The 19,085-nt window shown below is 41.1% G+C and overlaps 1 protein-coding gene across 7 annotated transcripts in view; it reads right to left on the reverse strand.

Moving 5' to 3' along the window:
• PCDH1 (protocadherin 1) overlaps positions 1–19,085 on the reverse strand; it is a 242,701-nt gene that overhangs the window by 181,977 nt on the left and 41,639 nt on the right. The window contains exon 1 of one of the 7 annotated variants that reach the window (XM_056517045.1): positions 13,488–13,509. The exons of the other annotated variants lie outside the window; for them this stretch is intronic. The gene's annotated coding sequence lies outside the window, so the exon portion shown is untranslated. Of the gene's footprint in view, positions 1–13,487; positions 13,510–19,085 lie in introns of those variants that run through there. 7 annotated transcript variants of the gene reach the window in all.

The raw sequence follows: 19,085 nt of genomic DNA on the forward strand, positions 1-19,085 counted from the left end.
ACCCAGAGGATCACTGCTGCAGCACCCCGCCATCATTACTGCACAGAGAGAGTTCGCTCTGTGCGTAGCGACGGGCGATACAGGGGCCGGAGCAGCGTGACTTCATGGCTCCGCCCCGCATGACATCACGGCCCGTCCCCTTAATGCAAGTCTATGGCAGGGGGCGTGACGACCGCCACGCCCCCTCCCATAGACTTGAATTGACGGGGGCGGGCCATGACCTCACAAGGGGCGGAGCCATGACGTAACGATGCTCCGGCCCCTGTATTGCCCGTCATTACGTGCAGAGCGAACTCGCTCTATGCAGTAATGATAGTACGGTGCCGCAGCAGTGATCCCGGGGGTCCCCAGCAGCAGGACCTGGATAGGGGATAAGATGTCTAGGGGCGGAGTACCCCTTTAAGCAGAATTCCACTTGAAAAATACATAGTGTGAATAGGCCCTAAAAGGGTAAAAACAGCACTAAGATAGGTGGATTTAAAAAAACAGAGGTCTGTGTGTTTTTCCTATATACAGGTCCTCTATTTATGACCTGTTTTCCACTCAAGGACTGGTCCTGCTAATGGTAATGGTGTTCCTGCAGTGGAAAAAGTGCAGGAACTCAGTTTCCACGCGTTCCTGCAGGGCTTGACCCCTGGAACACACCCTTACTCACCAACAGCATTTGTATTATGTAATACATTAAAGGGGTATTCCGGCCAAAAACATCTTATCCCCTATACAAAAGGATAGGGGATAAGAGGTCTGATCGCGGGGGGCCCACCGCTGGGACCCCCCGCGATCTCCCTGCAGCAGCCTGCATTCTATGCGTGGCAGTGGCTGATTTTTCTGAAAGCTCATGGCTTCCGAGACGGGGACGTGACGTCACGCCCCAATCATTAATTTCTATGGGAGGGGGCGTAACGGCAGCAACAACCTCTCCCATAGTAACGTCACGTCCCCGTCTTGGAAGCCCGGAGCTTTCAGAAAAAGCAGACGCAGACACGCATAGAATGTGGGCTGCTGCAGGGAGATCATGGGGGGTCCCAGCGGCGGGCCCACCGCGATCAGACATCTTATCCCCTATCCTTTGAATAGGGGATAAGATGTTTTTGGCCGGAATACCCCTTTAACTTTTTGTATAGTATAATAAAATAAAACAAACTTTTGCTTTTAGGCTTTAAAAGTTTGCAACTATAAATCCATTACTACATTTTCTTAAAATGTGGTGGTAAAAATAACAGTCTCCAGGAACCTTCTCCACCACAGAATAAAATTGGCATCTAGAGAGGCATTTGCAGTTTGCACCCAGCAGAGGTAAGAGTGTCATTGTAACAGATGTGAAGCGTCATTTTGCTCATTTCAAGTCACGTCTCCAGTCGAAATGGCCAATCTGCCCAATTTATATCCCGTAAAAGCAATGTTCCCCGTCCGGCAGATGTATGGAATTTAGCTCTGAATTCCCGCTGTTTTGCGAATATCACAATTTCTCCTGATCTCAGGTGCTACAAATTACAGTGGGAAGTCTCTGGGGTTTTGGTAGATCATTGTTCCTAAACGCTGTTTGAAATGAAAAGCGATATGTAAAAATAAAAAATGAATTTCGCACAAATGTGCAAAGAGATTACACATTACAGTCAAAACCCATCAACCGGCCTTTTATCTGGCTACGGGAGAAGACCAGCTAAACCGGTATAAGAAGGGATTTTTTTTTTATATATATTTTTTTGGTCAGGGTAAAAAGGTGAAGTCTCAGCACAGCGGAGCCAAGTGTCAGCCTATACATCATGTGGCAGTGAGCAGTGCACAGGCTCCGGATTCATTCTGCATCGCTGTGTCACTGTGTATGAACTTCTTCTTGAAGATAGAACGGCAACGCTCCACGGGCCTCCTGAGCAGAGAGGAGATGGAGCTGATGGGGCATTTGATCAAGTGGTTTTGCACTTCAGCCAGTCACTTCGGCACGCCTGACTTCCTGATGCATTGCTCCCTCTATGCAACCAAACCCCATTTATTCTTAAGTCTCAGTACACATTCAAGATTTACTGCCAAGTGCAGTCGACACAAGAGGGAAAGCGAGAAAAAAACAAACACATAGCTAACCATGGTGCATTAGCATGCTTACCCTTGGCAGCGCCTCATTACCTATATAAATATATATAAAAGCAAACTACCACCATTTCAATAGAGAATAATGTAGCAAAAATATCACTTAACACTTGGATACTCCAGGTTTTGCTCAGAAGATTCTCCATCCATGGCCAGCCAATGGTTGACACTCTTGCTCAATATGTCTTGCTTGTTTGCTAGTGTTGGTGTCTTCCAATAACCCCAAAACATATTGATAGGTAACTTATCAAAATTATTGACCCTAGTGAGAACATGTGTACACAAAAAGGAGATAATATATGTAAATAATATCTCTATAATATTATAAAATATAAAAAAATAAAATAAAAAAAAAAAAGCAAAATCATCGGTAGTTGCAGTATCTTGTAATACTTTTTTTATTGGACTAACAAGATTTTGTAGAGACAAGCTTTCGGGATTCCTCCCTTTATCAAGTCATAAGCATTTCTGAGCTCACAAGGAGAAAACACACGTTCGATCTCACAAAATATGCAGGGGTTAAAACATCATATGTGGAGAATGGACATTAAGTTGGGCCTTAAATGTATGGCCCAACTTAATGTCCATTCTCCACATATGTTGTTTTAACCCCTGCATATTTTGTGAGATAGAACATGTGTTTTCTCCTTGTGAGCTCAGAAATGCTTATGACTTGATAAAGGGAGGAATCCCGAAAGCTTGTCTCTACATAATCTTGTTAGTCCAATAAAAAAGGTATTTCAAGATACTGCAACTACCGATGATTTTGCTTTTTGCATCACCGGACTAATACGGCTACTCCTAACATATATATGATATAGATAGATTATATATTATATATATATATGCAAATCAGCTCATTAAATCACCTTTTCAGGCGATGTTCCCTGGTATCAGCTTAGCTCCAGTTAAGGAATATAAAAAGCTAATCGGGATTAATGCCAAGCCAGAACTCTCTCTCCAGAAGGAAAGAGTACCCATCTGCATACATATCTATCTCTTTTAGGAGCCCCGCTGTGGACAAGCGCAAATGTTTGTGTTTATGTGGTATAAAGCCTCATTCATTTCAAAATTTTTGTCAACATCGCCAATTTCTATAGTGATACCAGCAAAATGGTATGTCATACTACAATGCGTAGAGTATACATTTGGGAATTACTTGTAGACTACATTTGGCCCGTCTAAGTCTATGGGCCTGCTGTGGGGTTCTTCCTTATATTTTTTTCACAAATATCCAAGCATTTACTGGTAATATAACCCAAAAAATAAGGTGTGAACAGGACCTAAGAAACACAGTAAATAGATTACCCCTGCTCTATTACAATCTACCCTTCCACTGCTGAAATAGTTAACAGGGTTATCTAGAATTAGAAAACCATAAATAACTCCTCCCCCCCCCCCCCAAAAAAAAAAAGCATAAATAACTCCTCCCTCCCACTGTCCTCGGGTTGTAGGTGGCATTACAAGTTGGCTCCAATCACTTCAATGAAACAGAGCTGCAATACCACACACACACACACACACACACACACACACTAAAGAAGGCCATTGCTTCTGAAAAGAAAAACAACTATGTTTTTTCTAACCCTGGATAAACCATTTACACCTTTATCTTACAAAAGGTGTAGTATAGTAGCTCTGATCAATTTTAATACCCGTGACACTATGCTCACACTTTTTTATTTTTATTTTTATTTTTTTATTTTATTTTATTTTTTAACAAAGGTGCAAAAAGTGTGCCAGTTTTTTCATATTTTTTTTTTTTTTTTTTTTGAAGCCAGAATTCTGGCACGCATTGCAAAGTAAATCTTCTCAATTATTTGCAAAGTGTAACCAATGTGAATACTAAATTATCCATCATAAGACATGCTATCTTACTTCCAGTTATTAACAGATAACACAAACTACAAATTATATTTATATTTCTCTTCTTCCTCCCTCTGGACTCCCCCTGTACAAGACGCCTTCCATGCTACTGTATAGTAACATTATCCTAGCAGGAATTCCGCTTTGTTTGCGAGACTGTTGGAAACACTTCAAAAAGAGTTTTTCATTGAACACCTTTTTTTTCCCCGAAGAACCAGGTATAAAAAAAATAAAAATAAAAAAAATCCAAGGAGATCTGAAGCCAGCGTCATACAAAAGACTTGATTATTACAGGACAATAAGTGGCAGACCATGTGGGTAAAGGCCTGGCTCTCCTAGCGCAGGCTGGCATAAAAGCCAACGTACAGGGGTCAAAACCTACAAGGCACATAATAAAAAAGCTAATTAACAGGATTTAGGAGTGAATGATGTTTTCTTTTCAATAGTATCCACAGATTACATTGTTCAGGCGGCCATGTGACTGTCTTACCTCGAACACAACGCCAAGCCTGAGGAGCAATTCAAAGCGCCGAAATGACAGGTTAACAGTGAAAACAGAAAAACAAAAGGCTGTTTATGTAGCTGGGCCTCAGTTCTGTAAAGAGAATTCTATGGAGTTCATCGAATCAACAGAATGACCTTTTTCTTGTAAAATTATGGAGATTTCGCTTATGTAAAATTGGAATTTTCATGACAAGCACATGCAGAAAGATGAACTACAGGGCCGATTTCAGATATAGACAGTCTTTTTACAATCTGGTCTATTCACGGGAGTTCAAAACCCAAAAGATTCTTAAAACAGACAACACTGTTGCCTAGTGCATACTTGTAGGGACTTTTATAGGTAAATAAGATTGTCTCATGTGCACGGAGAGCACTCTAGAGAGACAACCTATGCATAACAGAACTCTAAATAGCAAAACAAAGAAAAGATGTCTAAATATGAACATGGAGTAGAATATCTTCAGTGCTCTCTAATGCTACCTTGGGAGAACTATCAGGTAAGATGTAATACTGCCGCTTAAAAGGGGTACTCTGCCCCTAGACCTCTTATCCCCTATCCAAAGTATAGGGGATAAGATGTCGGATCGCAGGGGTCTCGCCACTGGGGACCTCTGCGATCTCCCTACTGCACCAGGCATTAGTTCAGAGCATCGGGTGCAGCACCGGAGGTTTGGGATTTCACGGTCACACCCCATCAATATAAGACTATGGGAGGGGGCGTGACCCCGCATCGCAAGTCATCCGGCATGGCACGAAGTTCACTCTGTGCAGCGGATGTCTAGGGTGCCGAAGCTAAATTGTGAGGGACCCCCGCAATCAGACATCTTATCCTCTACCCTTTGGATAGAGGTTAAGATGTCTAGGGGCAGAATACCCCATTAAAGGCTGGGTTCACTTATGTTCGGTAACCTGGCACTGTCTGAGATGGAAACGCTGGATGCTACAAACTGGATATTTTGCACCAGAAGACTTCCCATCCTTGCCCAATAAGCTGAAATGGACTGCACTTAAAAAGAAGTCTAAAGTTGTGAGCCCAAATGTTCAGCTCAAGCCTGGGGGGGACACAGACTGTTCAGTCAGAAAAGGACTCGTGCACAGAACTTTTCTGAGAGTGGTAGGTTGCCTTGGCAACTGTAGGGCCCAGTGTGATCTGTGTCTCACCACCCTAGAGATTAAGATCGGGCAGGAACACAACTTTGGATTTACACTTTAACCTCATCTGGCGCCTGCACACTGCATGATAAATATGCTGGGAATATATGAACACTCCCCAAGTAGCCTTTAAAAATGTGAACAAAAACAAAATTACTATTTTAAGCCTTCTAATTTTTTTTTCTCTCTCAGTGACAATCCTGCTTATGATAAGATGGATCTACCCAGAACCCTGCACAGGCATAACACACAGTGAAAACTCTATAGATGACCACCTCTTTGAGAAGACCATCACATTTATCCAGACCAGGTTTCATGTGATGGATTTACAGTCCACCATACATTTTACATAGTAGTTTTTTCTATATAAAGACCAATTTCTAATGTAATTTTAAAGGAAAATGGCACTAGAGGCTTCTAACTTTAAACCTCTGAAAACTTGAAACAGATTAAAAAAATATTTGAAAAAAATAAAAAAATAAAGTTATAAAAAAAAAAAAACAACCTTTAAACAACCTATATGAAGGGCATCAGGCCAAGATATTTGGATGGAGTCCCATTTTAACACGACACCGCAGCCAGTTACTTTTGTAGATACGTTTCAGGCTGACCAAAGTCCACTTTAAATCAGTTACAGCCGTCTCTCTCACCAAAGTATGTGGTCACAACAATATCCAGAGGATTTAGAAGGGATTTGGCAGAGTTTAAGTAAAATACCCAAGGATAAGACTTGTAGCAGAGTAAGTGATGTGACCTTGGTTGTAAAAGTCTACTCTAGCAGAGACGAAGTACTACTGAAAAATGGTATAGAAAATGCAGCAAATTGGTGCAAAAAATACTTGCATGTGTGATGCGTAGTACATTATAGAATCTTTTGTGCTAAGTCCAAAACGATATCACGCTTAGGCTTGCATAATGGGCACAAACTGAGCCAGAATTCTGCTGCAAGATTCCTGCACAGTTTAAGCCTTCCTGGTGAAAAGGTAATTTTACTGCCCACATTGCTGTTATTGACCGCTTGACAATCCCCAACATGGTGCACAGTTTTCATTCTCTCCATTTCACAGTGGGCAGCAGAAGTGGTGGGAGATTTGCCAGTAATACACATAGAAGATATCTTCCCTCAGTTGCCTAGCCAATCACAGTAAATACATCTAGTTCTTATAACAAATAGCACTGGTAAAAAAGGTACACTGAACTAAACAGGCTGCTAATATTCTGGGATATGATTTACAGTACACTACTATAAATGGAATGTGGAGGGAGAACGGGTTATTGATGCACTGGCTTTGCAAGGTTAGCAGAAATTAAACAGCAAGGAAATAGTTACACTAAGCACTGAACTGCTGCTGAAAAGTTATAAGCAGTTGTTCGGGAAGCAGAAAAGGTCCTGGAATTCACTTCCACCCTCCACATGCCTCAAAAGTATATCTACCAAGATGAGAAGGGCTGGTGCTAGCCATGATAATCGAGTATGGGCAAAACCATGTCTGCATGCCATGTTCCATTGCGGCATGATACAAATGCAAGTAGAAAAGACAGCGTCCGGCACTCCGGTTTCAGTACACTGGTAGGGTAGCAGGTCGTGGCAAAAAATTGCGGCATGATGTCACCACAACATGTATACTTCTAAAAACATGCAAAGGGTGTAAGAAAGCAACAGAGCAGAACAGGGAGGGCCGTTTCTCCCCAGACATCCCTTTAAATGTAGAACAACATTCAGGAGGCAACACTGTGTACATATGAAAGGGAAGCCCATTGACACCACGTCACAGAGTAAAGTGAAGAATGGCATGCTATACATACTATAGCATATCATCTTAGCTGTTAGTACTTTTGCCTTGCAACATTGATGTCCTGGGTATGAACATGGGAACCTGCATGAAGTTTAAGTTCTCCCCATGTATGTGTGGGTTCTCTTTCAAAAATTTAATAATAATAAATGTTTATAAATTGGAATCCCATAATATTGGATCTGGTGAGTTAGGGATTAGACAGGGGACAGATTGATGTGAAGAGTGGTAACATCTGAACAGCACAGAGGCATATGTTGGCATTCGATAAACAATAAATAAACTATATAAGTCGTGCTTATCTGCAATGACAACACTGGATACCATGCACATTGACTTCATGGTAAAACAGTACTAACCCTAATGGAGAAATGAAAGAGATCGGATCCAGCTCAATGCAGGTAAAATCGGGTTTAATCCATAGGACAAGGAAGGAACAAGTTACGCGTTTCAAGCGCTGCAAGCGCTCTTAGTCATACAACAAATGCATGTTACAAGTCGGCTTAAATAGGCAGTGAGGTAATTACAGCCGGTCACAGGTCATGTGACCGGCAGGAATTAACCCCTTACAGGTAAATAGGGGCAGTGTAAAAACATAAGAAATATACTTCAAGTATCAAAACGATGGGTGTTTTGATACTTGAAGTATATTTCTTATGTTTTTACACTGCCCCTATTTACCTGTAAGGGGTTAATTCCTGCCGGTCACATGACCTGTGACCGGCTGTAATTACCTCACTGCCTATTTAAGCCGACTTGTAACATGCATTTGTTGTATGACTAAGAGCGCTTGCAGCACTTGAAACGCGTAACTTGTTCCTTCCTTGTCCTATGGATTAAACCCGATTTTACCTGCATTGAGCTGGATCCGATCTCTTTCATTTCCTCATTGGCTGGTGCCGTCCAGCGCCCGGATCCGTGCTCTACTGTCTGGGGCGGGGTGAGCTGGCTTTCACCTTGTTTGCTAACCCTAATGGAGTTACATATTATATACGGATTGTACTAAAGAAAACCTTATAGGTCAATAGGGCACAATACATATGTTCAGTATTCGTGCAAAGAGCTTTCCCATCACATACACTAAACATAGATGAGAAACATTAGAGAGAGTCTTTCCATTCCTGAAAAACCACTTTTCTACTGAAAAACATACAGAGTTGCCTGCAGGAAAACATATACTATTTCCAAAGTACAATGAGATGGATGAGGATTAATGCTCAAAGAAAAAACAAGTACTTCAGGACCAACATCCATCCATAACTGTACAGAAAGCCTTTCAACTGTCGAGACAGACCAGGCACAGGTAATTTTCCGATGACAGGCACAGGAATAGTGCATCTGGCTGACAGCGCTGACCTTTGGCAACATAGTCAGCGCTTCTGAACTTGCTTAGAGAAGGTTGACAGCCAGGCTGGTTCTGTTTCCCATCTTCACTTTTCGCACCCTTGCTAATCTTCATTCTCCACTTCACTTTTGTAATTTTAGGAAAACTTAATTGAGCCGGTGGATCTAACCCCTGTAGAATGTTTGACAAACTTGTCACTAATCTCTCGTACAGAGATTCTCGTACATACTTTCCTTTACATCTCTAGTTGTCTTAATGAAAAATAATTATTCTAGTACTTAAAGGGGTACTCTGCCTCTAGACATCTTATCCCCTATCCAAAAGGAAAGGGGATAAGAGATCCGATCGCGGGGGTCTCCCTGCTGCACCTGGCGTTCATTTGGAGCATCTGGTGCAGTGCCAGAGGCTCGTGACATCACGGCCACATCCCCTCAATGCAAGTCTATGGGAGGGGGTGTGATGGCTGTCACGCCCCCTCCCATAGACTTGCATTGAGGGTGCATGGCTGCGACTTCACAAACCTCCGCCACACACCGCGAGTCATCCGGCATGGAGCGAACTTTGCCCCGTGCATCGGATGTCTGGGGTGCCGCAGCTGAGATCGCATGGGTCCTCCAGTGGAGGGACCCCCGCGATCAGACATCTTATCCCCTATTATTTGGATAGGGGATAAGATGTCTAGCGGCAGAGTACCCCTTTAAGATGGGTCCAAACGTGCCAATTTCTACACCATTGGTCAACAACCTGGTCTATTTGGGCAAGCCAATGCTTCCCCAGTGGCAAACATTTGGGGTAAGAAGCATTGGGCATTCTGTATTTCAACATGCCTGGCTGATACCATATTCCCAAGGGAGACAATTGAATCAACTAAAACTGCACATTTATGGATAAGGAAGAAGCAACTATTGGATCAACAAGACAAGAAATGGTCGCAAGATGCCTGCCGAGATTGGACAACACTCATGTCTATGGTGCTTTGCCACTATTTGACCCACTCTTGGACTTGATTTACAGTAGGATATTATGGACACATTTCTGCACCTGAAATATGGCTACAGGTCCCAGCAAGAGCATTGGGTCAGGGTGGGACTTGTGACTGTAAAACAGACTAGTGTGAACCAAGCTTTACTATATCATGAACTGGCCCACCTAGTTGTTTGTTATCCATGAAACTAAGAATTGAATAGTTTAGTGATAAAGTATTGGGGCATCAAGAATCAGCTGGAGTGCAGAGGGGCAACAAAAAAGCCTACGGATGAACTGGCCCGAGAATAAATTACATAGACAAGGGGTATCCAAATTGTGAACCTCCAGCTGTTGTAAAACTAAAACTCCCAGCATGCCCGGACAGACAAGCCACTTATTGGAAATTAGAAGGGTGAAATGCTTTATTCTGCCTATGGGGGTGCTGAATAATAAACACTTGCTGCCCGATTCCTTCACATCCTGATCAACAATGATCTGATTACTTTCAGGAAATCTATGGCACCATTTAATCAGCAACGTGCAACCAATATAAAAAATAAAATAATAAATAAATAAACCCATTATTTGTAGGCAGATGACAAGGGAATCCATCTACTAACAGCAGCTCTGAAGCATGTATTCCCCATTTTTCATAATACGGGTAATGCACAAGACGCTTAAGCCATTTTCATAGAAAAAAAAACCTATGGAATATATCATTGACAATCAGAAGTAACAAAAATTAGTCTTGTAGTTGACTTTTTTTAAGGCCTTTATAAGATATTCAATAGTCCTACATTAGTAAAAAGGAACAATGGCTCCTGTTATAGACACAGTTAGGATAACAGGAATTGTATCAAATATAACAGGGCGTCAAACTATAGGCATCAAAATACACTGTAAGACACATACGTAGAATAAGGGGGGGGGGGGGAGAGAGAATGCAAACCCATGAGAAACAAGGTATTAGGAGGACCACAGACTGCTCCCTGCATTACCGCTTATCAGAAGTTTACTCAACAGAAGATTACATTCTTTGGAAAGAACAGACGCCTGCTGAACAGCATGACCTGAAATTCACTGGCGAGGGTGAAAGGTCTGATCTTCAGGACAAGGCAATAAAAACAGGGAGTCACTGTCTGGGATTGAAAGATCAGTCACCACTCACCTCCAAGCCGGACTGTCTCAGCAGTGCTAATTCCAGTAGTCCACCTCGAAAGAGCTCCCGGAAGGATGACTTGTTTTAGTAACAGACCATTGAAAGGATCTGAACTACAGACCCATTAACAGATCAAATATAAAAAAAAAACTGGGACAAGAAAAACACAGGTCACAAAGGTTATGAAGAGAATGACATACTATAGATAAGCCATTCAAGAAAGCTTTACAGAATTATTTGGTTAGAATATCTGTAGCAGGTTGTGAACCATAAGAAATACTAAACAAGCACTGACAAAGTCCACCTTCAAAAACGTACAGGCCATACCAACTGAGGGGGTAGGCCTTTTTGAGGAGATTGCCGAAGATGTAAAGCTCTATAGGAATAAAATAGAGTATGCAAAAATTGCTCTATAGAACACTTCGTATACTTTTTATCCCTCCCCTTGAGCATTGCATGGCTTATAAAAATACATATGCCAGTTCGGTGGTCTCTTCGAGGAGACGTTATCCAGTATGACCAACATAATAGACCCTTTACCTAGTCACTAGCACCCTCTTGATCGTCAAGAGGCAAGAACCCCAAAACAGCCATGTACAGATGGTTTACTCTCCCTTCTGGTAGAGATTCTGGCTTGGCATATAATCCCCAGTAGGGTTTCAAGGCTTTTAAAAAAAAAAAAAAAAAAAAAAAAAAAGTTGAACAATGGTTTAAAAAGGGATGTATGCTATCTCCAGTAGGGGCAGTAAAAAACAAGCATTCATTTATTTTGGAGAATAACTGCATCTACCCTTTTGGTGGTTGCTAAGGGTGCTCCCCACTGTTCTACCAGATTTTAACATTCTAGTATGCAGAACTTGTGTCATGTTCTATATCTGCCAATATTATAGCAAATAATAACTTATATACAACCATTTTCAAAATAGATTTAGTGAAACAAAGGCACTGGGCTCAAAGTAACTTCATTTTCCTAGGCATTGCCCTACCATATTCTCCTAGGAATACAGTCTAAGATAGGTCGTTGGGTACGTGGGCTACTTTAATGTCCAAAATCACCAAGTGCTGGATGAAGAGGCCCCACTCAACAGATGTGTCTTTAGGAGGTTACTCAACAAGAAACTATAGGACCAGTGTGTCTCCAGCTGTTGCAATACTACAACATCCAGCATGCTCAGATAGCCAAGGGGTGTCCGGGCAAGCTGGGACTTGTAATTTTGCAACAACTGGAGGCACCCTGGTTGGGAAACAATGCTATGAACATCAGACTACAGAAAAAAAGTTAAGAAGAACCATATAAAAGACGCCATGTTTAGTCCTTACACAAGGTTTTGCTGCGGCCACCATCCCTTAAAAAAGGTTACAGTAATAAGAGTTAATGCTCAACAATTGAAGGTTTTCATTTCAATTGGAAGCACGTATACATAAAGTTATTGCCGCCGACCACAACCAAATGCCTTCCAACACCTAAAAATACTTCACAGAAGGAAGTGTAAGTATTGATCATCACGTATTTAAAGAGGTTTAACAAAAAAAAAAAAATTGTCCAGACGTTTTATGGCCGAAAACTTTGCCTTTGAGAATTTTTTATTTTCTTCAACGATTGTCACAAAACAATCTGCACCACACAATAACGACCGTTCTTTATCAGTCTTTTCATTGCAAGTCAAGATATATGTCACTTTACCGTCACTAACACACAGTCAAGGCCATGTTATACGACATGCAGCAGCTAGTACAATATGCCAAATATATATATTTTTCATGATCATTCACATATAAAAAAGGAGAAGGTAGGCAGAAAAATAAAACCGTAATAAAATTTTTTTAAGAATTTGCATTGAGATTTTCCCACCGCACTAATGCAGCATACAGGAACGGTGTTTCTGTCTAAGACGGGTTAACCACTTTGATGCCAATATGTTGACAGGCTCTCCACCTAGCGTCAAAGCAAGGCTGTGTTTCTATGGCAACATCTTACAAAGTCTCTCTCTCGCTGTATAGCCCCAGAGACCACTGTTTTGCAGTGACCAGCTTCTATATGATCCCAATCGATACGCTACGGTCTCCTATTTCTCCTCCAACTTATATAAATGGATGTTAGTCACAGAATGGATACATTCGTAAACAACTCTTCCTGTGGTATAGGTTAAGCTAATGCAGTCAAGTCAAAAGAGGTGGTCGTGAGGAGGAATCAATAATGGAAGGGAAAGGTCCCCTGAAAGCAACCGATATTCCCACCACCCCAATTCATGGTTATCGAAGGGTTTCTGGTTGCAAACATGGAAGGCGTATACGGCCAACGTTAACATCAGATAGACTAATAGCTCGTGCCTGGAAAGCAAGTAATGGATACAAGGAGCATCTTGCATAAAATGCAAAATGAGCATCTTACTTTTCGATGGTAGAAATGACTAGCCAAGCTTGACGACAAAAAGGGGTACACGGAGGGTAATTGATTGTTCCATGCATCACTTAAAATGTCTGTCAGATACTTCATTTTTCAAGATGTTCAATAAAAAAAAAAGACCTAATGTTTGCACATTACGGAGGAAGGGGGGGGGGGGGGCGTCAGGGCTCCTGGTGCTGAACTGCATAAACAGAGCCACTTAAATACCTTTACAGCAAAAACAATGTAGGAGTTTAATCTTTCTCGCCCGTCATCTCTCGATCCTTCATCGAATAGCGTTCATCAGCCCCTTCCTTCTCAACGTGATCTGTCTGTCAATGCTGGGTCACAGTTGTTCATTGTTCAATAAAAAGCTATACTATTTAATGACAGGAAACAATGGCAACTGTTCCAGTCATTCAGTCCGCGCACAATAAAAATACTGAATGACCAGGAACATTTGCTTAGAAGAACGTCACCATGTACTCAGAACATCGAGCCATGCACGTTGTATTCTCTTCAGCTACACCTTCTATGCTAAAAGCTCTGTAGAGGACTGTCGATAGACATGAAATACATTACAATCCAAATTTTAAATGTCAGCTAAACATACAAAAAAAAAAAATCTAGGTTTCCACCAAGCACTGAAAGTCTGATATCCATGATAAGTCATTGGGATTTTTCACAGGCAATCATCAAAGTGTTAAAATAGCCTCAGTTACACCTGACACTTCAAGCATACAGGCCGCCTTAAGGCATCGCAAGAGAAGAGGCTTGGAGCAGGAAATCCTGGGATGATTGCAGGTCACAGCTTGTACTATCAGGGTCTGTTACCAAACAAACAGCACGTATTCTAGAGACCAGAGGAGGTGGTCGTACAGGTCGGGTGGGGGGAGAGAAGGGGACAGCAACACAAGCCAAAAACACTAACTGAATGACCTACAACGCAACATACAAATTGTTCTTTTTGGCAAAGAACAAATGACATCTAAATCAGGAGAAGTGTCCAAAAAAAAAAAATTGGGCAGCACTAACCAGAGAGCAGCTTTATCTTATCTTGGACATGAGAAATACCAATGAATTGTAAAGACACATACTGGGAAGAGGAAGGTGGCAAAGAGCAACTGAATTCTGAACATGCCAAAGATAAGCGAAAAAACCCAAACAGATATGAGATTTGGAGAGACACTTCCTATGGTCACCAGGCATCAAAAACTACATGAAAGGTTATTTTTACACCCAGCATTTTGTTTGGAAAAAAATCTACAGCAGTTTTTAAACCAAAGTCAGAGGCGGATCAAGTAGGAAGTATAAGTCCTTCCTTTAGATGTCTCATTCCTTTTAAAACCACTCCTGGTCTTGGCCAAGAAGGACACTACTGTAGTTCCCCCCCCCGTAATGTAGTTTTATGGATCCAGCAACAACATCCCTTTGTGTCCACTACTGGTTTGATCCAAAACTACAGTGTGTGAACCATCCCTAAAACTTGAAGCCATTCACTCAAGTCTGTGAGCCAACGGGAAAGCACCAGAACACATAATCCCAACACATTATAGCAGCCCCAGGCCCTCTGGATAGATCTGCTAACTAAACTGTTTATTTACAAACAATTAGGATGCCCCCAAAAAGTGAAATATTGATTAAGATATTTAAGCTCACACAATTGCGTTCTCCATTTCCTACGGCAAAGACACAGAAAGTGTGAAAAAAAATATAAAATAAAATCACGTCAGTAGGATTTCTCATTAAGATAATATAAATGTGAGGAGTTTGCACCAGGTAAATCTCCTGATAATCACTAAAGCAAATGTTGACAATTTGTCTACGTTAAAAGGGTCTCTGGACTATATAGTCAAACAGTTGGAGATGTCATGTCAGTGTAAGACCACCTTAAAAGCCTGCCCCATCTGTCATTTATGACATCCATACCTTTTGGTCCTTCAGGGACTCAACCCGGCTCTTGGAGAAACAACAGGAAGGTTCAATTTTGTACCACACTGACACATTTGCACAGCATGTTGTGGCAAATTCAACACCTTCTAGAGAACACCCAAGCTACCACTGTAGGGCTGGAGGGTTCTCCTGCATTTACTAGGACACCACTGTATATTCTTTATATATCATACAAGGTCTATGTCGGCAGCTTTTGCTGGCACAGACTTCACATAGACAACACGAACCTGTCGCTCCTGGAGAAAGGCAAGTTAAATAAACATTCCCATCGCTTATTTGTAATGCACATTTTATAGGATTCCTCTCCTCATTTACATGCAGCTCTCAGCAAACATCTGTTTTAAAAATGGTCAAACTGCTACAGCTTTACAATGCCCAAATGTCTATTCCCATATATGTGAGGATTTTTTTTTTAAATAAAAATAAAAAAAATATTTAATAAAAATAAAATACCCACACACACACACCACACACACACACACACACACACCAAAAAGGTGGTTGTCTGCTTGATTACTTGCAAACCTATTAAGATTTCGAGACAAAATTTGAAGGAATAATAGCACATTTAACATTTCTCTTACGCGCACGCTACATTAAAATTATAGAACCGAAGTAAACTCAGCTTCCTTTATGCGGGTAAAAGATTTGGAACGCCTATAACAATCTATAGGTGCATTATTCTGTACAGTATATATAGAAACAGATCTGACAAGGCTGCTGCCCACCTGTTCAATAACTCCACATTGCCTCTAGTGGTTGTTAGTGAAAACGCATGATACCCAAATAAGCATTGTTAAAGAAAAATTGGAAGCAGGGAAAAAAAAAAAAAATTATATATTATGTTACATACATTTAGGTTTTGCAATTTTAAAATTTTCTCTTTATATATGCTCAGTTGCAAAAGAAAAGCCAAATGAAAAATGTATAATAAATAATAATAATAATAATAATAAATTATATAATATAAAATAAAAATAATAAAATAAATAATAATTGGTGGCAAGAAAGGGTTAAAGGATTTTTTTTTATGTTATACGACAAATGCACAGACTGTTCTGCAGGCATTTCTTGTTATGACTAAAATAGCTATGAAAAGTTGCAAATAATAAAAAATAAAACTACACAGTGGTAGCATATGACAACATAAATAGTGGGAAGGTGCTAACCATATACATAGATAGGAGCCAAAACTACCAATACTAGAAACGGCTATTTGATAAATCATCTCCAAATGTCAAGACGTGCGACAGAAAGCATCCAGGCAGAGTTTAGCGTTTAGAAAATACGCTATTACCGACTAGGCATAATGCTTAAATGACAGCTCGGAATAAAATTAGCCAGGTCCCTATATTAAACATATGTCTTCGGTAACAATACAGTATAATACTATGGAACATACAAGTGATGATGATGATGATACACTATCTGTCAATGGCTGCAGTCACTTGTATGGCTGAAAAGACAGGAGCACAGATAAACAGATGTACATAGACAAGAGTGGAATTTTATGTGTGTGTGTGTATGTGTGTGTGTGTGTGTATGTGTGTGTGTGTGTATGTGTGTGTGTGTGTATGTATATGTGTGTATGTATATGTGTGTGTATATGTGTGTGTGTTTGTTCATGTGTGTGTGTTTGTTCATGTGTGTGTGTTTGTTCATGTGTGTGTGTTTGTTCATGTGTGTGTGTTTGTTCATGTGTGTGTGTTTGTTCATGTGTGTGTGTTTGTTCATGTGTGTGTGTTTGTTCGTATGTGTATGTATGTATGTATGTGTGTGTGTGTGTGTATGTATGCATATGTGTGTATATGTTTGTTTATGTGTATATATATATATATATATATATATATATATATATATATATATATATATATGTTTGTTTATGTGTATGTATGTATGTACGTGCGTTTGTACACATACATATTTTTTTATTATTACACACTTATGGGGCTTGCCTTTCTGGGTATATTGTATATTGAAGTAGCGGTCTATACATCTGTATGATTCAAAGCTTTTCTCATGGGGGAAAAGAGGAAAGGGGGGAAAAAAAAAGAAAAAAAGAAAAAAAAAAAAAAAGAAATCATCAGATTCCAAACAACTGCATTATAGGAAGTCGCCTCCTATCATCCATTATAATGGTACATTAACCTCACGCGTGCCGTAGCAACGACATTCCATAATCTCTCTTCATTTTTACGAGATACTACTCCGTACCCTGCTGTCGAATGCCTTCCGGCATTACGTACAGGAAAATAAAGCAAAAATAAATTATATATATGTAGTGTATGACGGAGCAAAAAATATATAGCATCAAAGGGCAAGCTATACCTATATAGAGGGACCTATAGGCATCAGCATCCTGTTCTGCGTATGATTAAGTCTGGCATCAATGGAGGGATAAGAGACACCATGCAACAGACAGTTTAACGCCGTATTTCGCATCCGCTATGGGCTACGCTGACACAACAAGTGTTAAGTGGATCTCCACCGAGAGTCTCTCCTACTCACACGAGCAATCTCTTGTCCCTTTCCTTCTGATAGAAAAAGGCGTAGATTACTTCACTGTCCAAGCCTATATCCCATTAGATCAGGGTTTCCCAACCAGGGTGCCTCCAGCTGTTGCAAAACTACAACTTCCAGCATGCCCGGACAGCCTTCGGCTGTCCGGGCATGCTGGGAGTTGTAGTTGGGCAACAGCTGGAGGCACCCTGGTTGGGAAAACACTGCAATACATTATACACTGCTCAAAAAAATTAAGGGAACACTTAAACAACACAATGTAACTCCAAGTCAATCACAATTCTGTGAAATCACACTGTCCACTCAGGAAGCAACACTGTGACAATCAATTTCACATGCTGTTGCGCAACAGACAACAGGTGGAAATTATAGGCAATTAGCAAGAGACCCAATAAAAAGGAGTGGTTCTGCAGGTGGTGACCACAGACCACTTCTCGGTTCCTCCAGTATGACTGGTTTGGCAGTGGGTCAGTAATGGTGTGGGGTGGCATTTATTTGGTGGGACTGCACAGCCCTCCATGTGCTTGCCAGAGGTAGCCTGACTGCCATTAGGTACCGAGATGAGATCCTCAGACCCCTTGTGAGACCATATGCTGGTGCGGTTGGCCCTGGGTTCCTCCTAATGCAAGACAATGCTAGACCTCATGTGGCTGGAGTGTGTCAGCAGTTCCTGCAAGGGGAAGGGATTGATGCTATGGACTGACCCGCCCGTTCCCCAGACCTGAATCCAATTGAGCACATCTGGGACATCATGTCTCGCTCCATCCACCAACGCCATGTTGCACCACAGACTGTCCAGGAGTTGGCGGATGCTTTAGTCCAGGTCTGGGAGGACATCCCTCAGGAGACCATCCGCCACCTCATCAGGAGCATGCCCAGGCATTGTAGGGAGGTCATACGGGCACGTGGAGGCCATACACACTACTGAGTCTCATTGTAACTTGTTTTAAGGACATTACATAAAGTTGGATCAGCCTGTAGTGTGGCTTCCCACTGTGATTTTGAGTGTGACTCTATATCCAGACCTCCATGGGTTGATAAATTTGATTTCCATTGATAATGTTTGTGTGATTTTGTTGTCAGCACATTCAACTATGTAAAGATGAAAATATTTCATATGATTAGTTCATTCATTCAGATCTACGATGTGTTATCTTAGTGTTCCCTTTATTTTTTTGAGCAGTGTACTATAGTGCATTAACATTGGGAATAATCCTCTTTTGCTGGATTCTCCAGGCAGGCAGAATACAATTGGCATGTCCGGATTAGCTAGCCCGTCTAATAAATTATGACTCTTACTGCTTTAGAGCACACGTAGAGCTTGGTGCAGCCAGGGAGAATGGAAGAGTGGTG

This window comes from Hyla sarda, chromosome 4 (assembly GCF_029499605.1).
Source record: "Hyla sarda isolate aHylSar1 chromosome 4, aHylSar1.hap1, whole genome shotgun sequence".
In the NCBI taxonomy this organism is placed as follows: Eukaryota; Metazoa; Chordata; class Amphibia; order Anura; family Hylidae; genus Hyla; species Hyla sarda.